This window comes from Poecilia latipinna, unplaced genomic scaffold (genome assembly GCF_001443285.1).
Source record: "Poecilia latipinna isolate Pla-1442-1.1 unplaced genomic scaffold, P_latipinna-1.0 Scaffold814, whole genome shotgun sequence".
Classification (NCBI taxonomy): domain Eukaryota; kingdom Metazoa; phylum Chordata; class Actinopteri; order Cyprinodontiformes; family Poeciliidae; genus Poecilia; species Poecilia latipinna.
The window spans coordinates 166,758-176,788 of NW_015113430.1; positions in this window are offsets into that span (position 1 = coordinate 166,758).

Sequence of the window (10,031 nt, forward strand, 5' to 3'; positions counted from 1 at the left end):
AAGGAAGAAGGTAAGAAAGACAGAAAGAAAGACAAAAGAAAGGAAAGATAAGTAAAAACGAAAGAAAGACAGAAGGAAGATGGAGACAGAAGTAAAAATGAAATAAAGGCAGAAAGAATTAAAGAAAAACAAAGACAAAAGGAAAGGCAGAAGGAAATAAGAAAAAACCGAAGAAACAAATACAAAAGAAAGAAAGAGAAGGAAATAGAAAGAAAAAAAGAAAGAAGAAAAAAGAGAGAAGGAAAAGCAATCATGAGAGTACCCTGTACTCGCCACATGGGTGAGGATAGTGTTGCAGGATCTCTCTTTGGTTTCACAGGGTTCACTGAAGCACAGCCACAAGTAAAACCTGACCTGGAGGTAAACAAGCAGCAAGTGGGAGGTGTGAAAGGGGCCAGTCGCGTACATGAAGCTCATCATCAGGCTCTTTGGGCCCCGGTGTCTCATCTCCACATTTGACACCTGCAGGTGACAGACTTCCACGACATCTCGGTGTCGGCCGCTGGGATCTGTTTGCACCGAAGGTGTCATAATGTGGACAAAGGCCAGGGGTGGAAACTCAATAACACGCAGCGACGCAGCACTGGAGACTCCAGGCTCCTGTTAGGGAGTTCAGTACCCGTCGGCCAGCTCTAACACACGGCTGAAATTTTTCCACTTCGCACATCAGTTGTGAAGTATTTGAGTCTGCTTTGACCTCCTCAAGCAGGTGGAACGCTGCATGCACGGTTCATAGTCATAGGCCAGCCGAGACCTGGGTGGATTGAGAGATGGCGTTCCTCTGTCAGGGTGAGCGAGAGCGTCGGAGCCCGGCGTTTTAAAGAGACGCAGGAGTTCATCCTGCCATCGATACGAAGTGACGATGGCAGAGTGAAAGAAAAGGGATGTAGCTCCAAAGTTAACAACTTGTTGGTGGTTTGTGTGAAAAGTAAACTTGATTGTAATCTTCCTCTCACTACAGTCCCTTTCAGGTTTAGTCAGAGAACAAATCTAAATTGCTCATTTTCTCTCTGCGTTGGAACGTCCACATTGTTAAAACTCCCCTGGACAGTTGCTGTTCTGGTCCAGTTTGTCTTTTTTGTGGCAAGGAACGACGGGAACAGCAGCTACCTGTGTATTTGTTTTGGCGACATTAGCAGTGATCATGGCCCCTGTGGTGTAAACACAGGGTTCAAATTGACCTGATGCCCCGTGACAGGATCCCAGCTGATGTCAGTCTGCATGTGTATGTTGAATCTTTTGATGTTTTGTCATGTTATAAATAAAAAGTTACATTTTAAGTGACAGAACACAAAGTAGTGAAGTGTAGGGAAAATTACACACTTATAAAAGAGAATGGAAGTGCATTAATTGGTCAATCTACCAAGGCTAATTAAGCTAATTTTTTTGCAGGTAAAATATTTTAGCTTGTATGTTCCTTGTAGGTGGATGTGTCCTGAGTGGTCTGCAATGCCCCGTTAACTTGAACGTGTTCTAGTCGCTGCATGCATCATCTCACCCAGTGTTTTGTTGGAGTGGATGACAAAACAGATCCACGGGACTTTGGGCCTTTTCAGACTGAACGCAGTTTGAGCATCTGGTTTACACGCGGTGTCTATGTGGGCACGTTTCGAGCGATATCAGGTGTCTAACATCATTTTTAGGCTAGTTTTAACTACAGCTAAAGGCACTAACAGTGAAAATTAGCTTACTTCAGCTAACTTGGGCATAGCCTAGTAAAACAGGCCCTTGTTCTACATTTTGCTTCATACAGAAAGTCTGAACTCTTACCTATTGAGAAATGATTACTTCCTTTAGGTGTGGACTCTGTTGACGTTTTAAATTTTATTTTTAACATTTGTCCGTGATGTAGGAAATATGCCAGTTTGATGCTATAAAGCTAACCGTAAATTGCCTGCACAGTAGACAACCATTCTCCACTGCGAAGAGGAAACAGCCAATTCAAACATGGTGGCTGTTAATGCTTATTCAGTATTTGGAAGTGTGACCAACACAGACTGGACTGCTTTGATGGTGAAGTGAGATTTGAATCAAGCGCAGGAAGGAAATGGCCAGGCTGGCTTGGGCTCATTTACATGGTAACACTTTATTTGAATGGGTGTGCATAACACTGACATGACACTGTCATAAACATGACATAACACCTGTAATGAACATAAAGAAGTCTTTATGAATGTTTATTACAGTTGTCATGAAGTGTCATTTGGTAAATAATGACATTTTTAATGCAAAGTTGCTCTTAAAGTTGCTTTGAAAGTCCATTAAAAATGCCAACTTTGCATTAAATGATTATAATTTACAAAATCATGCGAAGTTGGCACTTTTAATGGACTTTTAATGCAACTTTTAATGCCGCTCTGGACCGCCGCAGCACTTCTCAGTTTCACGACTTTTCTCAGCATTTGGGATCTGAACACTCGCCAAACTAGATCTCATTTAGAGGTATCATAGTGACGATGGTGAAAACATAGAGGTTTTATCCATAAATCATTTGAAAGTCGTGTGTCATTTTTTTGTTTCCTCACAATTATGCGTTTTTGGGGGTTTTTTTTGTTGTTGCTTATTTGTTTTTTTTTGTTTTTTTTTACCAGGAATAATTGTTCTGTTCTGCAAGCACAGTGTCAGAGTGTCACAGTGACAGCTCCTTTCCTCAAGGACCAGTGCCTTGCATATTTTAGTGTCTCCTGTCTGAACACATGATTTAAACATTTGAATCAGCTCTGATTCAAATGTTTAAAGGAGCCTACTGCTGATGTTGACCCATTCAGTTAATCAGAGGAGTTGAAGCAGGAAATCTGTCAGCATTACTTACCCTGGTATAGATAATTCATTTTAAGAATGAATTGTCTATACCAATTCATTTGGTATAGACCAAATGAATTGGTATAAAAGAACTGGTTCTTTTAAACCAGTTCTTTTGATTTAAAAGAACTGGTGAATGTTGGATATCTAATATACTGTTAAAAATGCTGACAAAATGGTCATCAAGATGAGTAAGACAGTAAGACAGCATCTTATGGTCATTATAGATAGAATTTAAAAAAGGAAAAGAGTACATTTCCACCAATAAAATCTCTGAAATTTTTATGAAAATAAGGACATTTCTGAGTTTGAAATGGTGAAAATTTGCTGACGGAAAAGTCAAACGTTTTTTGAGATTAGTCTCAAAACTTCTTGCAAATTTTCAACCTTTAAAATTCAAATATTTCATAGTTTTTATTCTCAAAAATGTCCTATATTAATCTCAAAATTTCTTAGTGCTTTTCTAGCAATTTTTCAACTTTTCAAACTGAGAAATATCCCAATTTTTTCCTCAAAAATTCCTGAAATTAATCTCAAAATATTTGCTTTCCTCTAGCAATTTTTTTTACTTTTAAAACTCAGAAATTTTCTTATTTTATTGAAAATTTCTGTGTACTCTTGAAATATCTGAGTTTTATTTCTAGTAAATATATAACTTTTTAAACTCAAAAATTGTTTTTCCTAGAAAATTTCTAACAATCTCAAAATGTTGAGATTTGGCAGAAATTCACTCCTTTATTCTGTCTACAATGGCTCCACAGTAGACCAGCTTATTTTTGGATTTATACTGCCTAAAAATAAGAATTTGCATTTCAATGTACAATTTTAAGTACAAATTGTGATGGTTGTATGTGCAAACATAATTGCATTTAAAAAAAACAAAAACAAAAAACAAGCACCTAGCGGATGTGCTGGAACTGAAACCCAGTTCTGTTCTAATTGTATTTTGGGGCTTGCTGCTCGTACGCGCCGTGTCGGCTCTGCATGCAGGCAGGAATGTGGAGCAGCATTCAGTCATCCAGCTCTCCTGTCCTCCATCACGTCAGCCACAGCTGTTGTTACTGTCCCTCAAAATCCAGCGGACGTCGACTCGGCACTGGGTCAGAGTTGACATCCAGGCTGATCCCACATGTTGCTTTGAGGAAAGATGCCTGGCAACCGAACAACAACAACAACAACAACATCAACATAGAACATGCAGGCATTTCAGTCAGGTTACCTTTGTCTGGTATTGAAATTTAAAATATGTGAAATTCTTATGCTTGCTGCATTTCACCTCCGTTCCACCAGGGTGCTCCAGAGGTGCCCTGAGGATAAACGTCAAGGTTCCCCACTCTGATGTCTGCAGAAACAGCTTTACACACCTTTTCAACATGTGCGGTGTTGGCTGTCCTCCCTAAAAGTGGGCATGTCCAGGATTCACCCGTCCATGGCTCCTGGTTATGGATGGTAAGCTGTCTTCCTTTGGTGTTTGTATGTCTTTCACAACCTGAACCTGTAACCATGGTAACATCTGTACAAAACTCATGCACCATGAAGCTGCATGATACAACCACCTGGCCTCTGATGGACACACAACGTTGCCCCATTGAACTCATGTAGTCCAGATGCCATGACGATGGCCATCCATCACTGTGTACCAAAATAAGTTCTTTCTGGACTGGCTAATTTTCTACTGAAGCAGCAACTATGATTTTTCTAAATAATTTAACACTACAGTCATGAATCAGGAGCAGTATTGTGTGTTTTTCAGACATAGTGCCACTTTATAGCACAATCAAGTAATAAAGTTACCTTTAGTTATAAAAATGCTCTGTATATTAAACATAACATAAAAGGAATTTCACTTTGTAATGTAACTCCTTCACATTGGCGTCTGTCTCTTTAAGAAGCTCCTACTTTTTCCGAAACTTCGTCTTTAGGAGGTCATCACAACAACTTTTCTTTATGAACCCTTTTGATGACATTACCAGCATTGAACTGAAACCTGTAATGAGATCAGCACATGCTCAGTTCCACCAGGTGTTTGCTAATTGCTGCTGGCTAGTCTCAAGGAGTCATCACTCAGAGAGAGCAAACGTTTTGCAACCCTGAATTGTGTGTTTTTGATGTAGGAATAACATGATGTAAAGATCAAAAAAGTTGATTTTTACATAACAAACAATAAAAAAAAGGGGAAAAATGCATTTAAAAACTTATTGTAGCTTTTTATAAAAACATTATACTTTTGGTGAGGTATAAATTTGGACGCTCCCACATTTAGTAAACCCAAGCATGAGCAGGGGCGGATCTAGAAAAATATTTAGGGGGTGGCAAGAGGGGGGCAGGGATATTTTTAGGGGTGGCGGTATACATATATATATATATATATATATATATATATATATATATATATATATATATATATACATACACACGAAGTATTGTTTTTAACTTGCATTGTTTCAAAATGAGCTTCATGTAGCACCGTGGCTTAAATACAATTTGATATGCTACATATGCTACATGATGCTATACATATGATAGCATCATGAACATCATCACTCAGCATTTGGTGGGGAGGGGGTTTCCTGTCTAAACCGCTAACGCTCAGTTTGGTGTGCTGCTCACTGTTGAAGTGAGAGCGAACACCGTGGTGAGTCTGAAAGTGAGGCGTTCAGAAAGAGCAGTTAGTGAAAAGTCTGGTAAGGCAAAAGTGGAGGTTTTACCTGACAAAAAGAAAAGACTTCGCATTCCGTTATATGGAATATAAACCACAGAGGACTTTCAAAAGAACCGGTGCGCCCGACCAGAAAAACATCCCGATGAAACGAAATAGAAACACTGGTCCGCTTTGCATCCCCAGAACCAAACATGGAGAAGCAGTATTCAGCATCTATGCTCCACAAATCTGGAACAAAGGTCCAGTAAACTGGAAAACAGCAGAAACACTGAGCTGCTTTAAATCAACACCTAAACCCAGCTGTTTGGGGTTTCCTTTGATTAGTACTAAGTGGAACATTGATCAACCTGGTTGACATGTATTTGCTTGATGATTTTGATGATGGCATTTGACAAAATGTAATGTTTTGCTGCTTGTTTCATAATTGCGGACTTTGTCATGTTTTAATGATGGAAAGCACTTTGAACCGCCTCGTCGGTGAACTGTGCTGTACAGACCTCACTGCATGTCAACCAGAGTTTGTAACACCAACCACGTAACTTTTTCCTACAATGCATATTTTGTGTCTATTTTGTAATGACATAATTAAATCATCTGCGATGAGGCAAGGGACTGACTTCTGAGCTGATGGACTGAGGAGGCACAGAGTGCGGCGGGCTTTGTTCTGGACAGCACAGCCGGACTGTGAGGATCACAACAACCGAACAGCGCCCACTATGAATTTTTTTTCCCCACAGAAGGATGAGTCACTCCTAATAAAACTTAGCGACCCGCAGCTCACATGCTAATGTTAGCCTTGGTAACCACAGGTCTCCAAGTTATCAACGCCAGAGTCTGAACACCCTGCTGTTTACCTGACTGCTGCTCCCTCCAGCCACAGCAGTTATGAGTTTCTCAGCAGCGATTTGCCTATTAAAGGAAAAATATCTACATTTTGTTCAAGGACGTTCCTTTGACGGAGGCAAATTCAGAACTTTTGAGGGTTGGAAAACCACATCGATTCAAATGATTCAACGTGGTGACAGGATTTCTGATCTTCAAACACTCCGAACAGATAAGGAATATTTCGTAGGTCATATTTCTGTTGGCAGGCAGCTGTTTTCTGCCATCTGTAAAGTGTTTCTGTGCAAAGCTTGGAATTTTTCCTTCAGAGTGTCTTTAAAGAATCCTGGCTAATAAAAAAAATCTGTGAGAGGATAATGGAATGTGAGGGAGGTCATTACACAATTCTCAACACCACGCCCTCCACAGGCCTACTTCCTGTTCAATAGTGACACCCATCAGTTGAACACCGTTAAAATTTAAACTCAAAACACCTTTATCTGTAAAATTATGTAAAGTTTGAGATCATTTTAGACGAATTGATGTTCCAGTGCTGATCTTCCTCAGATGATCAGATGATCACAAAGAGGATTCATAAGTTGTCTCCATTTGTCTGTTGTCCACTCTAATATTTCCTGCAGAATGTCAATGTTTCTCTTCTACAAAAGTAGATTCCTTGATGCCTCCCATTAGACAATAATCTGTCTGAAAGTCTCGTGGATGTGTATGCACACACAGTCACCTGCTGCCAATCGCTCCATTACAAATGTGCGCAAATCTTTGTCTATTTTCCGTTTATGTCAAAAAACACAACTTCGCAATTGCTGAGTTTCCATTGAATAAGAACGGAAATTAAAATAACATATTAATAAGTTTTTCCTGTAATAAGTCATTAAAAATAATGGCAGAAGCAGATGTAAACAAATACATGAAATTTATTCATAATTCAGCGCTCATCACCTATCAGCCAATCAGATGAGACGTCGGGGTCCCATTCAGGCATTTGAGCGATAAGTCCTGCCTTCTTGGGAGTGGGTACGTATGCGGTCTGTAGTCTGCGTGTTTACAGAAGAGCTATGATTCAACAAGTTGGAGTGACACACAACTTTCTATGAACTGTGATGCTGTGTGAGCTGTGGTGGAGCCAGCAGCACATTGTCTGAAAAAACAGAAACAGTCCGTGATCCTGCTACCACTTCCTGTCGTATTCTTCAACCAGAACTAACATCCTGCTGTTGATCAGGCGACTCGGCTGATACAAAAAAAAGTGTTCCCATCGCAGTTTTGCCATGTATTTCGAGACGGATGAAAAACCACCTCATCCAAGGGCAAATTTGTTTTATCAAAGCATTTTTTTTCTCCCAAAATTGCTGTTTCCATTAAGCAAATTTTTTTTTAATTTTTTTTTTTTTTTACGTAATTTCAATTTGCACAATTTTATTGTTAATGACGAGCAAGCTGTGATATAATTCTGTCAACACTCTTCAGGAAGAGACCCGTGTCCCGAACCGACCTGCTGGTCGCTCCTGGACGTCCTTCGAATTCCTGGTCACACCTGTTGCTTCAGGTGAAATGCTGTCAGCGTTTTCATTTGTCATCTCAAAAGTGGAAAAATACATGATAGCATTTTCACAACTCTAGTGTTCAACAGCCACCTTTAAGGCACAAAAACTGCAGTCCTCAATGCCAGACTCATACATCTGTGTAGGATGTATTTATTACATGGTGAAACTAGCTTGTTCTTCCAGTTAGCTTCAAATTTCTCAAAATGGAAAAATGCAAATAAATGTGCTTAATGGCAACAGTCCAATTTGGAGAAAAAATAAACATGTTTTTTAATGAAAGGTTTTTGCAGTAGGATCAAGCCACTCCCGAAGAAAGTTAATGGAAGAGAATTGATCTATTGATCTCACAATACGTTATCTAAATCCCAAATCACCCAAAAAGTTCTTAGTTATTGTGAGTGTGCAGATTCAGGTTAAATTTAAATCACCCGCCACCTTATTTTCTATTTTTATTTGATTGTGCAGTAACAACCTGCTGTTAACTTCTTGTACTTTCCTGTTTGTCCTCTGAGCGATACTCACATGTTCCTTGGAAATTGAATCAGTCGGGAACAATTGAGCGCAGTGTGTCAGCTTAAGCACAGACTATGAGGAAATCATCGGTGTTTGTATAACAATGACGGCGCAACAACATGAGAAAATCTGACCAAACATACAGAGTACAGAGTGTTTGAAATCCACTATGTTTCATATGATATAAATACAGATGACATGAAAGTGGAAAAAGACAGTGAAAATGTTTTTAGTATATTGTCAATATATTACACCTCCTCAAATCGATTTCTTTCTTCCTAAGACACATTTGATATTAATATCTTCTGCAGGATCAATATTTGCTTGCGCCACAAACACAGGCATGTAAAGTGATACAATTTAGCAACTTCACCAGAAATGGCATGAATCCCATTAGCTGAGTTTTGCTTTTGCTTTTTGACTCAGAACCATAATGAGAACGGGGGAATAAGATATAACCAGATTTGTTGTGCAATCGGTGAAATTCCAGAAAAAATCCAACAGAAGTCAGTGATTGAGACAGATGAGCAGGAAACAAACTGAAAAAGGGGGAAGATCAGGAGATAAATTAGTTTATCTCACTTGGATCTCACTAGTTGTTATTTGTTTCCTGAAGGTTCCCAGTGCTGATTGAGGAACGAATCCTGACTCAGGATGAGGGTGGAGATGATTGGACTCTTTTGGTTGAAGAGGGATGAGTGGGAGAGGCAGAGGGGTTCTGGTGACCTGACTGGAGTAGAAGAACCAGCAACAAACTCTGGTGGATAATAGCATTCCAGGGAAGTACTGCCACAGAGGTCTGACTCGGTAGGAAGATTACTCGAGGTGTGGTCCTGTTAGGTGTATCTGAAAGAAACGCAAGCAGAACTTGATCACAGTAATTACACAGGACAATCAGGTGCTGATTTGTTTAAACCGTTGGTTTCCAGATCTGCAACGGCTTATAATTTGGTACACAAATTCTGGGCTTTCTCTATTTCAAAGAAGGCCATAATTCATTAATGCTCAGATATGAAGCGTTAATATCTTTTGATGAGTTGTAGTGTAATTTCTAGCATACTTTTTATAGTTTGTAACTTTATCAGGCCGAGGCAGGTTAACATCTCATGCGTGATTATTATTAACTGCATTTCCACTGACATTTTGTTAGCTCTCGTTTTAATTTGACATTTCAAAAATAAATTTGCTCAATGGAAACACCAATTACAAAAAACACCCATCAATATTTGATGAAAAATTTTGGCACCAATATGAGGTGGTTTTTCATATTGAAATAGGTTTATTTTGCAGAACTGTCATGGAAACACTCATCGCATCACACGAGTCACATGATCAACAACCGGATGTTGCCGCTGGTGCAAACAACAAAGAAGAAGACAACAGGAAGTCGATGAAGGATGTTTCTTAACGGCTTATCACATGATCAAACCCACATGATCTTAATTAAGTTTCTTATTTAATGGAAACACCACGACTGCAAAATTGTGTGTTTTCTACATGTTTTCTACATTAGCGAGATATTGACAAAGTTTTGTCCACATTTGCGTTGAAACGCAGCTGCTAGTTTCTACTTGCCAGCACAGAAATGGTTCGTTTTGGCACTGGGTTGACCAAAAGTCCAAACAACTGAAAAGTTGAAGAAACTTTGAGTTGGGTAAATCTGGACA